We start from the raw sequence: 21,784 nt of genomic DNA, 5'->3' as shown, positions 1-21,784 counted from the left end.
TTATCCACCATGAGCAGCCACCACTCTCTATCCAACTCAAATTTTCTAACCTACACACACACATCAGAAAGCTCATTGCAACGCAGTGCAGTATCAATGCCCTGCTCCAGAGCAGTAGCAAAGGTGAAATGAAAAAGCTGAGCAAAGGAGAGTGGGTGCCATTCATGAGTGAGATGCTTTGTGCCATAATCATGTTGTTTGGGATATCAGATAGTCAGATTTGAGAATAAAGAGTAAATGTTCCTGATGCTAATAAGGGATGAACAATCATGAAGCCCTGTGCAAATTTGCTTTTTTGTAGATTAACACCCAAGCAACACTATGTGACAGGCATTTTTAACCATTTTTGTGTCATGGTCCCCTTCAACAGTTCGGTGAAGCCTATGGACCCCATCTAAGAATAATGTTTTCAAATGAATAAAATAAAATACTTAGGATAACAGGAGAAACTAAATATAGTTATCAAAATGTATAGTCATGTATTACTTCATTGTTAACATGTTAAAATATAGGCAAGTTGAAGTTAAGTTTTATTTTTAAAAGATATGCTGTGTGAAGGCTATTGCTGCTTAGCTTGAAAAAAAAGATTAGGTTGTGGGTTTGCTTTGAAAAGGCAACACATGTCATGTTGAACATCTAACTGATTTTGAGTTTTTGTTTGTTTGTTTGTTTGTTTTAGTGGTTATAAGTGTTGGAAACCCCAATTTGCTGAGATTTGTTGTTGCAAATGGAATGACAACTTTCATAGCTCCTCTTGACAGGGCAAGGATTAGCTTCTTTCAAGGAATGGCTTCTTTCAAGGAATTCCAGAATTCACTTAGGCTTTTTGAGTTAGATTCCATTTTTTGTCCTAAAATCAATGAATCCCTCCTTAACTAGGTCAACATCTTTAATGTAATATATCAGGAAGAAAAGGATTCCAAATCCATGGTCCTGGCATCAAGATAGAAATACCTTTTTAAAGAATTTTGAAGCATTTCCAGGAGTTCATGAATTTATCTTTTCAAAGAAATTGAGAGAGAATTGTTTTAATCTCAACTCCACCTTCGGAAAGCACTTCCTCTAACATTTGAGAGTCTATAAGTATATTGGCCTCTACTCTCTTTCTCCATATCAGTCAAAAATTAAAAAAAAAACTTGTAATTTTTCTGTAGCATCCATAATAGTGACTGTAAGACCTTGAATTGAAAGTTTTATTTCACTCACATGGTAAAAAATATCTGCCAGGTAGGCCAACCACTGAATAAAATCTTTTCTTTCAAAGGGTTCCAAGAGCAAGTTTCCTTTTTTTCCCTCTTTTTTTGAAAAAGTGAAACTTCTGCCCTTAGTTTAAACAAATGCTTCAAGATTTGTCCTCTTGAAAGCCAGTGAACTTCCGTGTGGTAATAAAGAGCTTTATATTCTGTTCTCATTTCTTGACAATATCTTCTAAAAATGTGATGATTCAGAGACTTGCTGCTGTTAAATTGGATGACTCTTCTGATGGGGGAAAATCTTCTTTCAGGGTGGATGGAAGAGTTTTTGTTGCTGCTGCATGTTTGCATAAAAAGAAATGAGTGACAACAATGCAATGCAACAATGCTTCCTTTTATCATTTAAGTAGTAAAATGAGGAAGATGGACTGGATCACAGGGTTGGAAAAGATATGGAGTAAACTGTTACCTCCTGGGATGAATGAAAGCAATACTGAGTTGAATTCTGAGGATGAGACCACATTGAAAATCTTAGAACTCAGTTCAAAGGAAGATAAGGGAGTTGTGTGATTGAAGAAATCAGGTTCTCTGTTTTCCATATTGATGGGCCTAAAAATGGGGCAGAGACAAATGCAAAAAAATGCTGCCAAACAATGTCCATCTGAAGTTCCTCTAAATACGTGGAATAAGTTTCAAGAATTACATAAAAAGCATTCTGAACCAAAAACCTTAACAATTTCTACAAGCAAGGGGAGTGAAAGAAAATGTCCCAGAAGAATAAAAAGGAGTCTGACAGTCAACAATCTTCAAATAAAGCCCAGTGGAAGGAGCTTATTCCGTATTTTGGAATAAATGATAAGTTTGAACCCTTCATAAGTAGTAGGGCTCTTCTGAAGTCAGGCCTTGAAGTGCACATCAACAAATCTTGGCTGAAGGGGATATTGAGAAGGCTGAAGAATTAAGTAATAGGTTAGCTACTCAGGAGCTGGGGGCAAAAATTGCCAAAGCCGTTGCTTGCTGCAACTTTGTAGAAGCTAAAAAAGATGCCGAAACTTCACGGAGTGCCTTGAAAAAGAAGGAGCTTACATGGGAGCTTGAAACAAAGAAGAGTTGGGAAAGCAAAAGCAACATGGGATTATCTCTAACTAGGCCTTTGTCCTTGAAAAGTGAAAACTGTTGTTATCTTTCTGTTCGAAGGGAGCCAACTAAATGCGATAAGTAAGGGAAGGTAAACATCGGATTAGTGGGTCAACTTCATATTTTTTCAACTTCTTGAAAAAAACGTATATTATTTTGTTAAAAAAATAGTTTTTCTTAAGAAATGTGAGAATATATGTAGTTAAGAAAAATACAAGAAATGTAATATGTACATATATCAGTACTTAAAGTATTAATGAAATCATTGATATGGATATACCCACTATTAATTCACATTGAAACCGCTCTTTGTGCCACAGTAAACAGTATTTTTTGAATCTCTGTGGCCAATATAATTTTGCCGTCTGGTGGCATCCTTCTAGTAATGAACCTTTCCAAGCATGGTTAGTCTGGTGGTCAGAACAGGTGTACTCTACCAACAAACCTTGCCTGAACTTATTGGCATATCCTTGAAGGACTCAGGATCATTTGCACTGATAAGGCATCAGTTGAATTTTATTGGAGAAACATATTTATATACAGCAAAATTATTGCTTTTCTAGTATTTAATGAATGTTAGCAATTGAGATCCATGTAACATATTTGTGGTCATACACTAACTTCACAGATTTTCTTTTTTTAAATAATTGTATCTATTTGGTAGTAGGTTGACCATAAGTGTACTAAAGAAAAAATAACTAGATCAGTCAAGAAACACTAAATTCTAATACAAGTGATAGTTTGTCTAAATATTCTTTTCTAGAAAATTGGGGATTTTCCCCCCATAGCTGCCTGGTGAAAGTCAATGATAATTTTAAGTAGCTTTGAGGATGGAAAATGTCTTACAGTTTGCTTTGGTTTAAATTCTGCCTGACAATAGACTGCCACATCTCATTGTCTCTTTTATCCCTATGATTCTTTGAATCTGATATTATTCTTAGAAAGCATATCAATTGTAAAGTTTAGCTATTGATATTAAATAGATAATCACTTTGACATAATTTGGAAAATCATGTTTAAAATTTTTAAAAATATGTGGTTTGGAATTTCCATTCTTCTTTCCCTTTATTAGATAGATAGATAGATAGACAGACAGACAGATAGATATATAGATAGATACTTAATTATTCTGCAGAGTGGATACCTTGGAAGATAATCTTACTTGTCATAATGGAATACATGAAAATATGCTAGCATTGCAGAATTCTAAAGTGAAATTCAAAAGATCCTGTAGAGAACATGTAAGTCATCCCACAGATGGGTGTTTATTCCTTGCATCAAGTTCTCCAAAGGATAAGATATCACTGTTTTGGTCTTGATTCTCAGAGATGGAGAAGAGCTTATCATCATCGTCATCAGCTAATGTTGTCTTCTGAGGCCAAATAATCCTAATTCTTTTGAATGACGTCCAATTACCTAATCTAAACCATCTCAAGGTTGTACACAGTTTACATTATGAAAAAAAAACAAACTCAGATTCTTTATGTGAATAGAAATTGGATTATGGATTGAGAGCCAAACATATGTGAAATATTCAAGGAGATGGTATGTGTGTATGCCTTTAAGAAAGCTCAATACACACAAAAATCTGAATTTTTAGAAGTAAAATTTTAACACATTATATCTCAAAAGATTTGTTTGGAATCATAGACTATTAGAATTGAAGGTTTTTATGGCTACAGAAACTAAGGCTCAGACTTGGCCCAAGCCACAGAGTAAGTAAGTAAGTAAGTAGCAGAATCAGGATTACAATTGTGGTCTTACTAACTGCCAATCCAATGTTCTTCACATTGCATGGTAGTTTCTAATCAATATGATTTGGTTTTTACATAATTTTTCTGGAACAGTTGTGCAATGAAATATACCTGTGCTATCCAGAGCATTAAGTAGCTTTACATTATGAACACTGATGTTGATTTTTATGTTTAGGAGAAAGGGAAATTGTCAATTGCTGTTTGAGATCCTAGAAATTGTTGTCTTACTTCCGTTTGAGGAATGATGATTCATTGAGGAAATGGAACTTTAGGAGGTCTTTTACTCAGCTTTATAAATCATCTTATACAAATAAGAATCTGAACTGAATATCTTGTTTTTCAATTTCTGTTTTTCTCTTTATATGTGACATATATTTGATGGTCCAATTATATGCCATTTATAGAATCCCTGTTATATTCAAAGTCATTCTAAATGTCTAATAGAAAAGATAAGACACACTGTAATGCTAACTATTGTATAGAAACAATTTTGTAAGGATATATTGAAATTTTTGCTTAGAAAAAATTTTCTATAGTAGTAGGCATTATTTCTCTGATTTATCAGATAGGTTATTAAAATTTTCTAGAAAAAATAGTAAAATATGATGTATTATTAAGTGTTACAGGAGCTCCATCTATACATAGAGTATGAAATTTTCTTCCCAGTCAAAGTTCTGTTTCAAAAAAATAAGTTCACTGTTTCCAAAATGTCAATTGCCTTTTTAATTTTCAAAAGGGACTCACAAAATAAGAATACTTTCATGGCATCAGCAGGCACCAAGTGAATAAAAATAAGGAGCTGGCTACAATGAAAGATATCTGTAGTTTCATTAAGTTGTATGCTGAAGGAGAATAATGAGGCTACTGATTTCCTTGATGACTTCTTGCATAATAATAAAAGAAATAACAACTATTCTAGAACTTATCACATCAATTAACAATGGAACCACTTCCAGCTTTTTCTTCTGTTCCAGGCCACAAATCAGATCAGATTTCCAGTGCATATGGCTTTACTAAAGAGTCCCCAATAGTGAATGGCTTTCTTTTGTTTAAGCTAGTAAGCAATTTTATAGAATACTTCAAGAAAAAAGTTTTTTTAAGGCAAATCTGAATTTGAAAGTGTCCTAGCTTTTTCAAATTAAATTTTCTTTACATGAAAAGATCTAGATCTGAGTTCAAATTCTGTCTCAGACACTTAATAGCTGTGTGACCCTGGGCAAATCACTGACCTTGTTTGCCTCAGTTTCCTCATCTATAAAATGGAGATAATAATAGCACCTACTTCTTAAGGTTACAATGAGGATCAAATGATCTAATATTTGTAAAAGTGCTTAGCATAGCGACTGGAACTTAGTAGGTGCTATATAAATGCTAATCTTTCCACTGTGGGCCCCCCCCATACTCAAGTTTCTTCATCTGTAAAAAGGAGCTAGTAATAGCACCTATTTCTTAAGGTCGATGAAAGGATTAAAAATGAGATAATAACTGTAAAGTGCTTTGCAAACCTTAAAACAATATAAAGATGGTGGTTATCATTATTTTCGGTATGGATAGATGAGGTATTTTCAGTTTTTTATACTTCTATTTACAAGAAATTTTTGGCATAAAATAAAACAACACTGTAGCTTTTGTGTCTGTCATGTTTAATACATAGTTTTCATCATATTTTCTTTTCTTCAAAATTTCAATTTAAATTGGGTCTATGAAACCATAAAACAAAGCTAAAATAAAATGTTTGATTCAACTGATATTTTCAAAGAATATTTTTTATAAATCTGCATAGAAATTAGATATTTGTGTGTTAAGTAAAGTATAAGACATTTTAAAAATGTGTATGACAAATAGGTAAAATAAGGCAAGTGTTACAATTTATCCAAAGTTCTAACACTTTTATTGTCTTTTAATTCTTCTATCTGGAGAAGGAAATGGCAAAACACTTTAATATCTTTGCCAAGAACACCCCAAATGGGGTCATGAAGAGTCTGATGTGACTGAAACGACTGAAACAACTGAACAACAATTCTTCTATAGACAAGCAGATTACAGTGGTAGCTCAGGAGTTATGTCCTTCTTGGATTTCAGCTATTGTCACATGTGGCTATCTGTGCCTTCCGATACATAATGGTTCTCATTTCTGATATTGTTTGCAGTTTCCTTATAAAGTCATTTTTAAAATGTGTGGTATTTTCACAGAATAATAACATAGAAACGCTACTTTTACAATATACTATGTTTTATAACATATGCCTTTACTCTGTAACACAATGTACAAAAACAGTACTAAGAGAAAAAACAAATAAAAGAACCATTCAACTCACAGAACTTACAAATCTGTTTGTGATTTGTATCAATTTGTATGATGAACTTTGTTAGCAACAATAAGAAATTGCTTTAAATAGCACACTTCAACAGTTATTTCCACCATCAGATGTGTTTGAACTTGCCTGGTCTACACTGTAACCTATGTACATACGTTGCAAAATTCTGTGCCCCTTTAGAGAGCAACAAATTCATTTGAACTACCTGATTTTACAAAACTTCAGCAAAAAATGAAAACTGCTAACCTTCTTTGGAACAGCTACGTGACTCAGTGAATAGTGTACTGGGCCTGGAGTCAGGAAGACTCATCTTCCCAAGTTCAAAATCAGTTTCAGATATTTAATAGCTATGTGACCCTGGGCAAGTCTCTTAACCTTGTTTGCCTCAGTTTCCTCATCAATAAAATGAGCTGGAGAAGGATATGGCAAACCACTTCAGTATCTTTGCTAAGAAAACCCCAAATGGAGTCATGAACAGTTGGACATGACTGAAATGACTAAACAACAAAAACTCCCTTCCATATATTGATTAATAATAACAGAGAATATTGGGAAACAACACTCATGTCCATGTTTCCGATATATCTTCTCCCATGAGAATATACAATTTCCCTGTTTGGTGGTTCAATAACTACAAGGCTCAGAATTGCTCAATAGTTGGCCAGTTACGTGGCTTGTGCATCTGTAGAGACTACAATCACATGTGATCTAGAAGCAGGTCTAATAATGACAATCATTTGAAGTAGTGGTCAGCACAAATATGTTTCAAGATATCTGTGACATTTGTAATGTGATATGAAACCATAATTTCTATTGGTGACAAAATCACATGTACCATTAATGCTATTGTGGTTTATTGCCTATATTCACGAATGAAGGAAATGATAAATTTCCCTTACTTTATTCCCTTACTTTATAAAATAAAATTCAAGTTTGTGAAAATAAAGATGTGATTTTTTTCATCTAAGTTCTTGAGATTGCTAAAATTTATACATAAACCCCTTAGGGTATTCATGGACTCTAAGTAAATAACCCTTGATGTAAAGGTTTGGGAATGGCTCACATGCATTTTCTTCAATACTCAGGAACCTTGTCCAAAATGAACATCACTTCTTCCTCTCCTTCTCTCTCTTCCAAAGGGCAGGTGTCTAGAGAAGTCATGTATGTTTGCACTTTCTCTATCTCTGGGCATCTTATGGACTTTGGCTACACTTGATACCTCTCCATTGGCTTCTTGAAGGATCAGCCTTCAAGTATACATGACTCTATGATGAAAATGTCTTCTGAGAATTCCTAGGCAACATTTTTGATATAGTAATTATCTGAGATTTACCCCCTTCAGCTCCGTATTAGAACTCTAAACACAGCAATCACTGCAGCTCTTTCCACTGTTTTTCCACCCTGTGGTACTGACCAAGTTTAACCAGAGCTGAACCATTTGACCTAGTCATGGTCTTGTCATCATGTTCCTCCTACAACTCCTTCCCACTTACCCCTGAGGAAGTTGGTCAGAGCTGGTTCCACTAGAGAAACCTAACTAGGTTAGGAATGTGAATAGCTTCAACTCCGTTGAGATATACATTTTCTGAATGATAAAATACCACCACTACTTCTATGTCTGTTAGTAATCCAAAATTTCCCACACCCAAAACTCATCTTTTAATCTTGTCCACAAAGTGCTAGGATGGGTTATTCTCATTGTTGTCTGCAAATTCAAGAGAGCATGATTTTGAGGTGAGATTTGTGAGTGAATAGATCAAGTTCGTGGTAGTCCTAAGCAATAATTCACCACATTCAGTCTCCAAAAAAAAATGGTGAATGATCCTGAGTAAAGATTTTTGGAGGCCAGGATGGACTATATACAGGGAAATGCGTGTGATCTAGCCAGACCTGGGTTCCCACAATGCAGTCTTTGTTCTTTATTGAATGCCCCTGCTGCCTTCCATGATTCTGCTCCTCTTTAATGTGTGATGAGTGGCCCAGATCTCCTTTTCAGATGTCATTCCCAATTCATAAAGTTTAGCATTTGCTGAGACTCTCCTATTTCTGCCAGTTGCATATATGGACAAAATCCATAGGCCAGACGGTGAACTTCCAAAGACTAAAGACATCTGCATTGCATTATTCTTGGAAAACTCAATGTCAATAGGAATCAGGCCCAGTCCTACCGTAAGTGTATAGTGTAACAACATAGATACTAGATGGTGCAGTAGATAGAGTGCTGGACCTGGGGTCAAGAAGATTAGATACTTATTAGGTATGTGATCCTGGGCAAGTTATTTAACACCTATCTGCTTCAGTTTCCTGTAAAATGGGGATAATGGTAACAGGGTTTTTGTGAGGATAAAATATTTGTAAAGTACTTCACAAATCTTAAAGTTCTACATACATTTTAGCTATTGTTGTTGTTGTTGTTGTCATTATTATATCCTTGCACCCACTGATCTATCAGCGTTAAGCTGTAGTAAGCAACATCTTAACCTTTTCTTGAAGTATTATCCAGAATGTCATTGTGAACTATGATTCCCACTCTAAGAAAATCTGTATGAGGATCTCACGAAGATAAATGACATTTAGAAAATATAGTGCTACAAGGTAAATAAAAAGAACAACTACATAGTAAACAATTTAAAGTGGATGTAACAAAATTACAAAGATCCAGCAGGACTCAAATGAAGAGATATGAGAAGATAGTCCCAAACCTCCCTTCATGGAGGTGGGAGTACACAGGTATTACACCCTGCACATGTTTTTGACCTTTTTCAATGTATTGATCAACTACGCTGATTCCCCCCCCCCTTAAAAAGACACAGTTTTGTTATATGAGATGACCCTCTGGGAAGGGAGTAGAAGGGATACTTGGGATAACTGATGACATAAGAAACAGAAGTCAACAATAAAAACTTATTTAAGAAAAAGGAAAAAAATACTGTCTACGATACACATGGCAACTTGGGAAATAGGATCAAGGGGAACATTTTGAAGAAATTCTCCACTATATTGGGGGTGGTAGTATGCCTCCGTCAATGGTGGTAATTCAGTTATAAAATCACAATTAAGGAGGGACCACTGATGAGTGTAATAATGTCTATGGTTTCTATCAGAATCTCTTCACAGATTTGTGCCAATTAAGATTCAGATATAATGCCAAATATTCTGTGCCCAGTCAGAGCACCATTGATACTATCACATTCCATTTTGGGGTTCTCATGTTTTCCAGTTCAAGAGATTATCATGATGACGTTACAATACCTTCTCTTGGTAGTGTAGTGACAACTCCAACCCATTCCTGGGAGAACCACAGCTTGATTACTCCCTGCTTTCTTACTAATGCTACACACACATCCAGGAGACATGACAGTTCATACTGAGCTGCTTCCTCTTCAGGTCCCAAAACTTGAGCCAGTGTATCAGCTAGGACATTTCTCATTCCAGACACATGAATGAACCAGAAAAAAGACTGAAAATGAAAACCGACTGGGCATGATGCCATTTGGTGGTGCAGTGGGATAAAGCATGGGGTCTGGAGTCGGGAAGTCTCATCTTCCTGAGTACAAATCTGGCCTCAGACACTTACGAGCTATGTAATCCTGGGCAAGTCACGTAACCCCATTTGCCTCAGTTTCTTCATCTATAAAATTAGCTTGAGAAGGAAATGGCAAGCCACTCTAGTATCTTTGCCAAGAAAACCCCAAATGGGATCATGAAAAGTCAGATGACTGAAACAATGAACAACAATAATGATGCCACTGGGTGAACTAAGCCTCTCTAAAATAATCTGAGCTTTTATGACTTTTTACTAAATGAATCAAAGTGAATAAGTGGATGAATGAATGAGCGTCTATTAAGCACTTAACCCTCTGCCCAGCACAGTTAGAATCATAACTAGAAGCTTAGTACCCACCAAATAATGTCACCAAATCTCCAAGGCAGGATTCTTATCAAGCAGTCCTTAATCCATCATGGTTTATTTCCTTCCTACTGAGGCAACTAATGAAAGCAATATGTGACTAGAACATCTAAAGTCTCAGCCTACGAACATTTTCCTTTTCCAGCAAATTGTAAATCAGCAGCACCTCAGTAGCCACCTGGTGGTATCTGTCACCACAAAAAAGCAACCTGGTTTTGGATGTCTTAGCAAGAGCAGAGTCATGAAGCTCTCCTTGGTGTAGAAAGATCCCCTCCTCCTTCCCCACATTTCTCTTGAGTAATATTTCTTTTCTCAGTAAAGTATGTGAAGGGTTCTGTCAACCTTGAGTACTTTGGAATGAGTTCCGTGTAAAATTTCATCATCCCAAGGGATCTCTGCAGGGCTTTAATTCCTTCTGGTGGAATCCAGTCTTGTATGACCTATACCTGTTGGGACAATTTATAATCCTTTTGGATTGAAGAAAAATTTGAACAAGGTTTCTTGGCTCTGGTGGAAGATAGACTTATAAGAGAACCATTGAGAAGCAACGGGGGAAGTACTTCTCAAACTTGCATAATGTGTTCCTGCTCTTACTAGGGGAAAATAATCAGAATTTTGTCCAAATTGGCTATAGTATATTGATCAGAAAAATCTGCCGAAAACTCATTAATCAATTGTTGGAATGTCCTCCCTCTCCCACTTCAATTATTCCTAGAGCACTTTTCCTGAATATCTCCTTTGCCTTCATCATGCCTTTTTTTTATACTTATCTTTGAACATGTTTTATCCCCTGTCCCCAGAAGACTATAAGGGCAACAGCTATATAATATTTTATCTTTGTATCCCTAACTTTTTTTTGCGAGAGGTAGACCAGACTTTTGTTTTATCCTTATACAGCACTCCTAGTATAGGAACTTCTTCCACTTATGCAGAACAGCAATATTTCTGCAACTTCAAGTCTTAGAGAGTGGCCTGGGCAAAGACTGAGAGAGTCTTGTCCATGGTCACACACCTGGCATATGTCAAAGGCAGGACTCAAACCTAGGTTTTCCTGGCTCTAACCCTGGCACTCTGTCTAATACGCACACTGACTCTTGCCATACTCCTTGAAGTACCTGATGACTTTTTGTTAAATTTAATTGGATGGCTCTAAATGAATTAAGTAATCTAAAAGAGATGGTCTTTTTTAAAATGTCCAAACAACTTCTAAAAGGTGTGGTTCTCACAAGAAAAGCATGAAATAAAGCCTTGTTCCCTGAACTCTAGCCAAAATTCTGGAAAGAAATCAAAAATTTTTGGTTCTGATGGTACTCTCATTCATGCCTCAGTAATCAATAAAATTCCCTCCTTTCTTGGAAACAACAACAAAAGGACACTCTTGAAGAACCTAACAGTTCTTCTGATATATTTATACTGATGCCTCTGTCTACCACTTATTTAGCTTATAAATTAACCCATGCAAGAATGAGGAATTGGTAAAATTCAGTGGAGAGAGAATATCTAGGTGCTGTAATTACAGCACACAGGTAATCATTACAGATGTAATCATTACTAAAAGCTTTCCAATAGGTCTTGATACTTAGGCCGTAAGAATTCCTTCCACTGTCCATTAAGGTAGAGGGCCATAATCAAAGTGGAGGTTCTGAGTGTCTTCTGGGTCCTATCCAGTCAATTCTTGCCGGTAAAAACTACAGTAGCCTGAACTCCACTCACTGCTAAGATTATATTACCTCAGTCATAGAAGTTCAGATAGCACTTATACTACAATCTTTTCTAATTGGTTCAGGATCAAAGTTAAGAATCTCAGGGAAGGACAAGCAGCTGTCCAGAGAACACAACTAACTTTCTACCACATCTACTCTACTGATTAAATCAGGAGAACATCCTCATTATCTCTTATATCCTATGAAAACCATGGACCAGTGTGAAACCTTTATCTCAGGACACTTGCCACCTCTTCATAGTCTATTAATGAGTATCCCTTCCTAGGATCAACCCTTCTATTGTTAGCACTTTCTTGAGTAACAGCAATTTTTATTTCCTTAAAAGAAAACCCCGCAACAATTTATTATGTAGTTAACATTAAACAGGAAAAAAGCATACATTTACAACTATTTGTACTTTAAATGAATTTCTATGCATAATATGACCACAAAAAATGTAATTATTCCCTCTGTATCCCTTTTCACTCTGTTTGGCTTTTCTCTATTTGTTTTGTCTTCTGTTCTTTGTTTTTAGTCAATGTCAGTATGCATACTATTTTTCTGGTTTCTGCTTTCTTTGCTTCAAATGACTTCATATGTCTTTCCAAATTTATTCCTATTTATCATTTTAATGGCATTGTAGTATATTCCATTACACTGATATACTGTAGTTTATTTAGTCATTCACCAACTGCTGGACATTTAAGTTGTTCCCAGTTCTTTCCACTTACAACAACTCATATATATGCATACATGTCTGACATGTTTGTGTGTATGTGAAGAGATATCTCTATTTTCTTTATAGAGGCACTCTTAGGGTACATTCCCAATAATGGGATTGAATTGAATCAGAGGGAATGATTCCTTTCTTGACTTTTTGTAGGCTGCCAGATTGTTCTTCAAAAAGATTCTACTCATTTGCAATTCTCCACAGCTAAGATAAATGTTTTATCTTTTTTCTCAATTTTAATAGATCATTTTCTTGTATTTAATTTTATGATCCAATGGAAACTTATTATGGAATATGGTATGAATCAATATGTTTTTTGCAATGTCACTAATCAGTTTTCCAATAACATTTATTAAATAATGAATTGTTTCCCTAGTTATTAACTATAGATTTATCAAACACTGATCTTTTGTATGTATTTAGTTCTTTTTCTTAAATTTATGTTCCCATCAGTTTTTTCTATTTTTACCTAGAACCAGATAGTATAAAGCAGTTCACATTAAAACTATATTTTGTACTCTAGAAAATCAAATCCACTTTCATACACTTTTCTTTCTTCAAATTAACCTTTAATATCCTTACTAATAAGAGGCAGCAGGGTATAAGTGACAGAGTCCTGGGGTTGGAGTTAGGGAGACCTGGGCTCAAATCCTGATTTTGACATTTGCTGATTGTGTGATCCAAGGGCAGCTAGGTGACACAGTGGATAGAGTGCCTGGCCTGCAGTTCCTGGCCAGGCATTTTCCTGAGTTCAAATATGGCCCCAGACACTTAGTAGCTCTGTGATCCTGGGCAAGTTACTTAACCCTGTTTGCCTCAGTTTCCTCATCTGTAAAATATATTGGAGAAGGAAATTGCAAACCATTCCAGTATCTTAGCTAAGAAAACAGACCCTAATGGGGTCACAGAGTCAGACACAACTGAAGATGACTGAGATTGTATGATCCTAAGAAAGTCATTTAGCTTTTATGCAATACACTTAGAATTTAATCTCAAAGTCCTAAATATGCTACATGGGGAAGTAGAAATAATGCCAAAGAAAGCAAAACAAACCAAAGCAGCTAAACTTGACTGAATATAGAGAGACAAGGTCTGGTGCTTATGGCAAAACCATTTTGAGAATGCTGAGGAATCAGTTGTTAAGGATTTCAGAGAAAGGATAAGTAGGATTCCCATGGACTAAAATTCTACCAGAGAAGTTGGCCCAAGAGGAATGAGAAACTCTCAAAAATAAATTCAAAAGATACACAAAGGGAAATAATTCTAATAAAGAGGAAAAATAGAAATTGTCCAAAGCAACTTGTGGATCAATAGGAAATTCACCAACTTAGATTTTTTAAAATAATATACAGAAGATAAAAACAAGGGTAGATAACAGATGAATGCAAAAACATTCTAGTACTATAAGACAGTATCAGGAATGCTAAAGCCCAGACAAAATGAGCTAAAGCTAGTGAGGAAAGCTTCCAACAACAAAGTTTTCTTAAGCTATGTTGAGGAAATCAAGAGGATGAAAGAGGACATTGGGCCATTGTTCAGGGTAGAGGAGCTCTGTAAACGCAAAAAGAAAGCAGAGCTGCTCAATTATCACATTTCTGTTTACTCTGCCAAAAGAAATGGCCTTTGCACTGGAAAGGACTGAACAAAAGTCACTTACCCAAAATAAGTAGTCAATACCCAATAGGGGAGTCGATACCCAAAATAAGTAAGGCGCTAATAGGAAAATCATTGACACTGGACATTTAGGTTGTTCCCAGTTCTTTCAATTCACAATTCCCACACATATGCACATGTCTTACATGTATGTTTGCATGAGTGTCCTTGATGTCCTTGATGAATGCAAATCACTCAGCCCGGATAAACTGCATCCCGGTGAACAGAAACAACTGGTGTGTATGATTTCTGACTGTCAGTGATCTTTGAAAGTCCCTGAAGAATGGAAGAGATTCCACAGGACTGAAGCAAATGTACCAATTTAAGGAGGGAGGAGAAGAGAGACAGAGATAGACAGAGACCAAAGACAGAGAGACTGAGTTTGATTTGAATTCCAAGCAAAATGCTAGAACAGGCTTTTACAGACGATATTCTATAGCAGACTACATCTTTGTAGTTACACAATAGACTAGAAAGATAGAAAGAATACAAGATCCTACTGTGCTTGTTTGTTGACTATAAAAAAGCATTTGTTTCAGTAAAGAAAAATGTTACTTTAAAGGCTCTCCTCCAGTAAGGCATCTTTCATTCCTTGTCAAAATCAGATGTTATTTCTTGAAAGATGTAACTACAGAAATAACCTTGTTCAATGAACCTCTTCAGTTTGCCACTCCCTGATACCTTACCACCCTCTAATATTATCTGCTCCTTCATTCTGGTCTCTGATGATGAAGTAACCTTTCACCTTGCCAAGGCTAACCTCAACTTGCCAATGCTAATTAACTTCTCTTAATCCCAACCTGTACCATCTTCTCCAACAAAATTCCCCCATCATCTTCTTCTCTTCTCCTTTCTCTCCCTTTCTTCCTCTCTCCCTTCTTCCCTATATTTCAATCTCACCATATCTAAAGGTTCCTTCCTTGCTGCCTACAAATAGGTCTGTTGTGCTGCTGTTGTTCAGTCAGTCACGCCCAACTCTTCATGACATTTGGAGTTTTCTTGGAAAAGATACTGGAGTGGTTTGCTATGTCCTTCTCCAGTTCATTTTACAGATGAGGAAAATGAGGCACACAGGGTTAAGTGATTTGCCCAGGGTCACACAGCTAGTAAGTGTCTGAAGCTGGATTCAAAGTCATGAAGGTGAGTCTTCCTGACTTCAGGCCTGGCGCTCTATCAACTGAGCCACCTAGCTGCCCCTCAAATAGGTCTATGTCTCCCCCATTCTGGAAAAAAAAACCCTTTTCTACATCCTTCCATACCAAAAAGACATTATTCTATATTTCTCCTCTTCTTCTCAATTAAATTCCTTTTTAAAAAAACATCTACACATTCTGAGAGCTATCCAGAATAGACTTCTTACGTTCCTCACACACTACCCACTATTTCCTGTTTCCATGCCTTCACCCCAACTATTTCTCTTGCCTGAAATGCACTCTCTCTTCACCTCTATTAGAATACCTTATTTCCTTTAAAACTCCACTCAAATTCTACTTTCTGCAAGAAACCCTTACTGAACTCTTACCTGCTGATACTCTCACCAGGAACATCTTGTATATACTTATATATTTATGTTTTCTACCTTGATAAAATGTAAATTCCTTGAGGGCAGAATTGTTTGATTTTTGTCACTGTATTCTCAGTGCCTAACAAAGTACCTGGTACATAGTAGGTGCTTAATAAATTAATATGAATTGATTAGTTGAAATAGGAAGCTTTGGTAGACATCCTTTTGAGTGTGGAGTATAGAGGGTACAGTGGTAATTGAGAGGAGAAAAGTTGGGCCAGTCTTTATGCTGAATGAGATGAGGAGTCAATAAGGGAAGAGCAAAAGGACTGTCAAGCAACAAGGGTACCATCTATTATGTTCCATGAATTTCTAATAGGGCTAATTAGCTTGGTTTTGCAAGTTTCTCCAGCATTCTCCAGCAGCCCTAAGGGATATTGCAGGAAAAGATATTAACCATGAATGAGGTTTCACAGATCTGGGATGACAGAAAGTCAAGCAGAAAAAGGATTCTAGGATAGTAGCCAGTGAAACAAAGGGTGCACACACTGGGTTAAGGGCAGCTATAGAGGAAAGTAAAGTGGGAGGAGGCACAGTGGAAAAATATGAATCAGGTGACTAGGGCTTAATCAAAGGCAGTATGAGATGAAGAATAGGCTTATTGTGATTGAGATAGGGGAGGGAGGAATCAAGTTTATTAAACACCTACTATGTGTCAGGCACTGTGCTAAGTGCTTTACAAATATTATCTCAATTGATCCTCAATTGCAAGTAGAATATGCAGCAGGACAGAAAATTCAGTTTTCTTTCTATTGCATATTGCTACCTCTCTCAAGTCCTGTAATTCCTTTTGTTGGATAATCCAATCAAATGCAGTAGCAGCAAGATCATCTGTTATATTTCTGCTTTTGAAGGAATGTGCATTTCCTGCCTGTGTCCATGCCTCTCCCCAATCCATCCATGGGGGTGGTTTTGTATTAACTTCAGCTAAAGACTTGCTAAACATATTCCTAGGTTTAGGGACACATACTAGGAATGAATATGTAACCCCATAGTCCCTTGTTCTCTGCTGACAAAGTAATTTTTTTTTGTAAAAGTACCTGGTGGTATGGTGTTTTCCCCACAGAGGCTCTTTCTTTTGCATACATAATATATTCTCTGATTTTTTCAAAGAACATATTTTCTGTGGAGAAAGTATTATATTATTGGTAGTTTTGCAAATGTCTTCATTTTACTAGCATAGAAACAACTTCATTTAGCTCAAATCACCTTTATAAATGACCATTTTAACAGAATATTGGTACATATTAAGCTGATTTGGCATACATAAAGCCTTCATTTGCACCTACTCAGCAAACTGATAATTACCTCCATGTAATGTGGGCTACGTATTCTGGAAAATTCTTACTTTAAATTTTTGTTGGTCAAAATCATGTTTATTGGACTAAAAGGGAACGTTACCTCTCTCAGACTCAAGACTTGAATTTTAAAAATTCATTTTATAGCTAGATAGTTTTATACTGGTATTTTCCACTCATTGTACTGATATGGTCCAAATGCACTGAACTTTTTGGGTAGTGATTAAAAGTCATTCATTTTTAAAAACCTCAGTCAGTAATACTCATCTGGCCATCTGCATTTAACAAATATTTAGCATAAGAAAACTACAGATTAAGGTGCAAGTATATTGGCATTATGACACTTTAGTTACTAGACTATGTTGTTAAAGCTTTAAGTCAATGCTATTCATCTTTTACTTTGTAAGTTCTAATTTGCTCATTGCTAGGTGGCACAGTAGATAGAATGCTGGACTTGGAGTCAGGAACATCTAAGTTCAAATCCTGCCTTAAAAGATATATACTAGCTGCATGACCCTGGACAAGTCACTTAACCTCTCTCAGTTTCTTCATCTGTAAAACTGGGATAACACAGTACCCATCTCACAGGGTTGTTAAGGTATCAGAGCAGAGGTATCAAACAACTCCCAAGTGCCATCTGAACCAAATAAAAATGTAATTGAGAATTTTTTAAAAAATGAAAACACAATAAAATATAGATAACATTGCATTTGAAAACTAAGTCACCATGCGGTCAACAAGAATCTCTGTCCTCTGATTGTGAGAATCAAATGAGTTAACATATAAAGTGGTTTGCAAACCTTTAAGCACTAGATACATGCTAGCTTGGGGAAGCTAGGTAGTACAGTGGATACAGCTCAGGCACTGGCATCAGGAACACATGAGTTCAAATCCAGCCTCAGACACTAGCTGTGTGAACCTGGGCAAGTCACTTAGCCCTGTTTGTCTCAGTTTCCTCATCTGTAAAATGAGCTGGAGAAGGAAATAGCAAATCCCTGTCTTTTATCTGATCTGCAACAAGCATATGAAAACAGGTCTCCAAAACACTAATTATTAGAGAAATTCAAATTAAAAGAACTCTGAGGCTCCACATCATACTCATCAGATTAGCAAAGTTGACCAAAAAAAAAAGAAGAAGAAAGAAAATAACAATTTTTGGAAGGACTGAGGGAAGATAAATATATTAATATACTGTTAGGGGAGCTGTGAATCAGTCCACCCATTAGGGAAAGCAATTTGAAAGTATGCCCCCAAAGTAAGTAGACTGTTCATATACTTTGACCTAGTGATACCACTACTATATTACAAAAAAGATCAAAGAGAGAGGGAAATGATTCATATGTACAAAAACATGTATAGTATTTCTTTTTGTTATAGCAAAGAACTGGAAACTAAGGGGGTGCCCATCAACTAGGGAATGGTTAAACAAATTATGGGATATTGAATGGTAATGGAATATTACATATAATGGAATATTATAAGTAATCAACATAATAGAATATGGCATTATAATAGTAGTGATATTTGGCAATGAAATATTCTTGTTCAATAAGAAACCTGGGAAGATTTATATGTACTGATGCAAAACGAAGTGAGCAGAACCAGGAAGATAATTTGTCCAACATTGTAAAGGGAAACATCTGTGAAAGACTTAAGTACCCTGATCAGTGCAATGGTCCACTATGATTCCAGAGGACTGATGATGAAGCATGCTACTCACCTCCTGATAGAAAGATGATGAACTCAAGATGTAGGATAAGACCTACAATTTCTGACCTGGCCAATGTGAAAGCTTTTCTTTTTCCCATTTTGTGGAGGGATTAAGGAATCAGTGTAGCCAAATTTTAAAAGAAAGTAAAAGAAAAGATGGTCAGTGAAGCATTTTTAAATACACAGAAGAACAGAAGGTGCAAAAGAATTACAGATAAGCAAAATAGCTTTGAAAATTACTTGTTGAATTTGTTATATATTTTAAAAGAAAAGCAAGCTGTACACTTGTTTATAAAAGAAAGCAAGCTGTTGGCTTCTAGGCCTTTTGGCTCAGATTAAGTGTGTGTATTTGTGTGTGTGTGTGTGTGTGTGTTATCTTAGGTATTTACATGGCCCTAGTTTTATTGATTCCCAATTTTATTGGTGTGCTTCTGATTCTGAACTGATGCCTCAAGCCACTTACCAATTTTGAGGAGTGACGACCTGTGTAACACCCCAGTTTTAATCTGCTGTCACCTGCTGTAGTACAGATTTTAATGAAACTCACTGGCTGTGTCAACTCATTCCTGGTATTCTCAACTGCTCTTGTATTCCTCAACTGAGTGGAACTATTACTCAATGACAAGTTCCTATTTTAAATAGATTAGTTAAAATGTTTAGAGTGTCAAACACAATTGAAGTATAGATAAACTTGAAATTTTCAGGATTTGGACAGGCTTTATGGCTGGATCTGGTAATTTTGGAAAATGAAAACTACAGGGTGGAGTCAAGATGGCAGGGTGAAAGCAGTGACTTGCTTGAGTTCTCCCCCAAACCCCTCCAAATACCTATAAGAAATGGCTCTAAACACATTCTAAAGCAGCAGAACCCACAAAAAGACCAAATGAAACAAATTTCCAGCCAAAGACAGCCTGGATGATTGATATCGAGCCTGGCGGGGAGAGGAATGCAGTTTGGTGTGGGCGCGCAGGCCGCAGCGAACCTGGAGCAGGCCTCAGAGGACTGAATTGCGGGCAGCTGTGGTGGTTTCCCGATTTCTCAACCCATGAACGCCAAAGACAACTTAGAAGGTCAGTGGGAAAAGTCTGTTTCTATGGTGGTGAGAGAGGAGCGCGAGGTTCCAGTCCTATTCCTTGGGGCAGCAGCTGCTTCCTGAGCTTCTGGCCCACAGGCTGAGGGGGAATCGAGTGGCTGATCAGAGTGGGATTGCAGGGATCTCTCTGCTGGTGCAGGATTCTCTTGCTTTGCCCATGCTTGGATCTGGGCCACAGTTCTGGGTGGCGGTCCTGGGGAGAGGAGGAGCACTGGCATGGTGGAGCTTGTAGTGGCTGTGGAAAGGAAACCTTCCTCACAGTTCCAAGACAAAAAAGAGTGCTCATAAACCAGAGCACAGGCCAGGAAAGGAGTAAACACCTTGCCCTTGATCATAGCACCTTGGAAGAACTGAAAATGTACAGGTCCCTAGAAGTATCTCTGAAAACAGCTGCACAAAACCCCTGAAGCTTGGGACAGTACATTCTCCACACTGGAAACAGACTCCTACCTTAACAAAGAGTCTATAACTCAAGTAATTGGCTGGGATCATGAGCAAACAAAAGCCCAAAAAAAGTCAGACCATAGAATCTTTCTTTGGTAACAAAGAAGATCAAAACATAAAACCAGAAGAAGACAATGAAGCCAAAGCTCCTACATCCAAAGCCTCCAAGAAAAATATGAATTGGTCCCAGGCCATGGAAGAGCTCAAAAAGGATTTTGAGAAGTAAGTAAGAGAAGTAGAATAAAAACTGAGAGTGATGCTAAAGGAGACCCAAAAAAATACTGAAGAAAATAACACCTTAAAAAATAGCCTAACCCAAATGGCAAAAGAGGTCCAAAAAGCCAATGAGGAGAAGAATGCCCTAAAAAGCAAAATTGGTCAAATGGAAAAGGAAGTCCAAAGGCTTATTGAAGAAAATACTTCCTTAAAAATTAGAATGGAGAAATTGGAAGCTGCTGACAATTTGAGAAATCAAGGCACTGTAACACTAATCCAAAGGAATGAAAAAATAGAAGAGAATGTGAAATATCTCATTGGAAAAGCAACTGACCTGGAAAATAGATCCAGGAGAGAGAACTTAAAAATTATTGGACTATCTGAAAACCATGATCTAAAAAAGAGCCTAGACATCATCTTTCAAGAAATGATCAAGGAAAACTGCCCTGATATTTTAGAACCAAAGGGCAAAATAGAAATTGAAAGAATCCACCGATCACCTCCTGAAAGAGATCCCCAAAGGAAAACTCCTAGGAATGTTGTAGCAAATTCCAGAATTCCCAGGTCAAGGAGAAGATATTGCAAGCAGCCAGAAGGAAACAATTCAAGTACTGTGGAAACATAATCAGGATAACACAAGATTTAGCAGCTTCTACATTAAGGGTCCAGAGGGAATGGAATATGATATTCTGGAGGGCAAAGGAGTTAGGACTACAACCTAGAATCACCTACCCAGCAAAACTGAATATAATCCTTCAGGGTAAAAAAATGGTCATTCAATGAAATAGGGGACTTTCAAGCATTCCTGTGGAAAAGACCAGAGCTGAATAGAAAATTTGACCTTCAAATACCAGACTCAAGTGAAACATGGAAGAGGTAAACAGGAAAGAGAAATCATAAAAGACTTATTAAGGTTGAACTGTTTACATTCCTGCAGGAAAAGATGATATTTATAACTCATGAGTCCTTTGTCAATATTAGGGTAGTGGGACGGAAAAAATTATATGTATAGATAGATAGATAGATAGATAGATAGATAGATAGATAGATAGATAGATAGA

At 36.5% G+C, this 21,784-nt stretch overlaps 1 pseudogene; it reads left to right on the top strand.

The window, feature by feature from the left end:
• Window positions 1–1,616: 1,616 nt before the first annotated feature.
• LOC114035677 overlaps window positions 1,617–21,784 on the top strand; it is a 103,159-nt pseudogene continuing 82,991 nt past the window's right edge.

Source organism: Vombatus ursinus, unplaced genomic scaffold (genome assembly GCF_900497805.2).
Source record: "Vombatus ursinus unplaced genomic scaffold, bare-nosed wombat genome assembly UNPS02009205.1, whole genome shotgun sequence".
Taxonomy (NCBI): Eukaryota; Metazoa; Chordata; class Mammalia; order Diprotodontia; family Vombatidae; genus Vombatus; species Vombatus ursinus.
The sequence above is the reverse complement of the archived record's forward strand: the minus strand, read 5'-3'. Positions and strand labels throughout refer to the sequence as shown.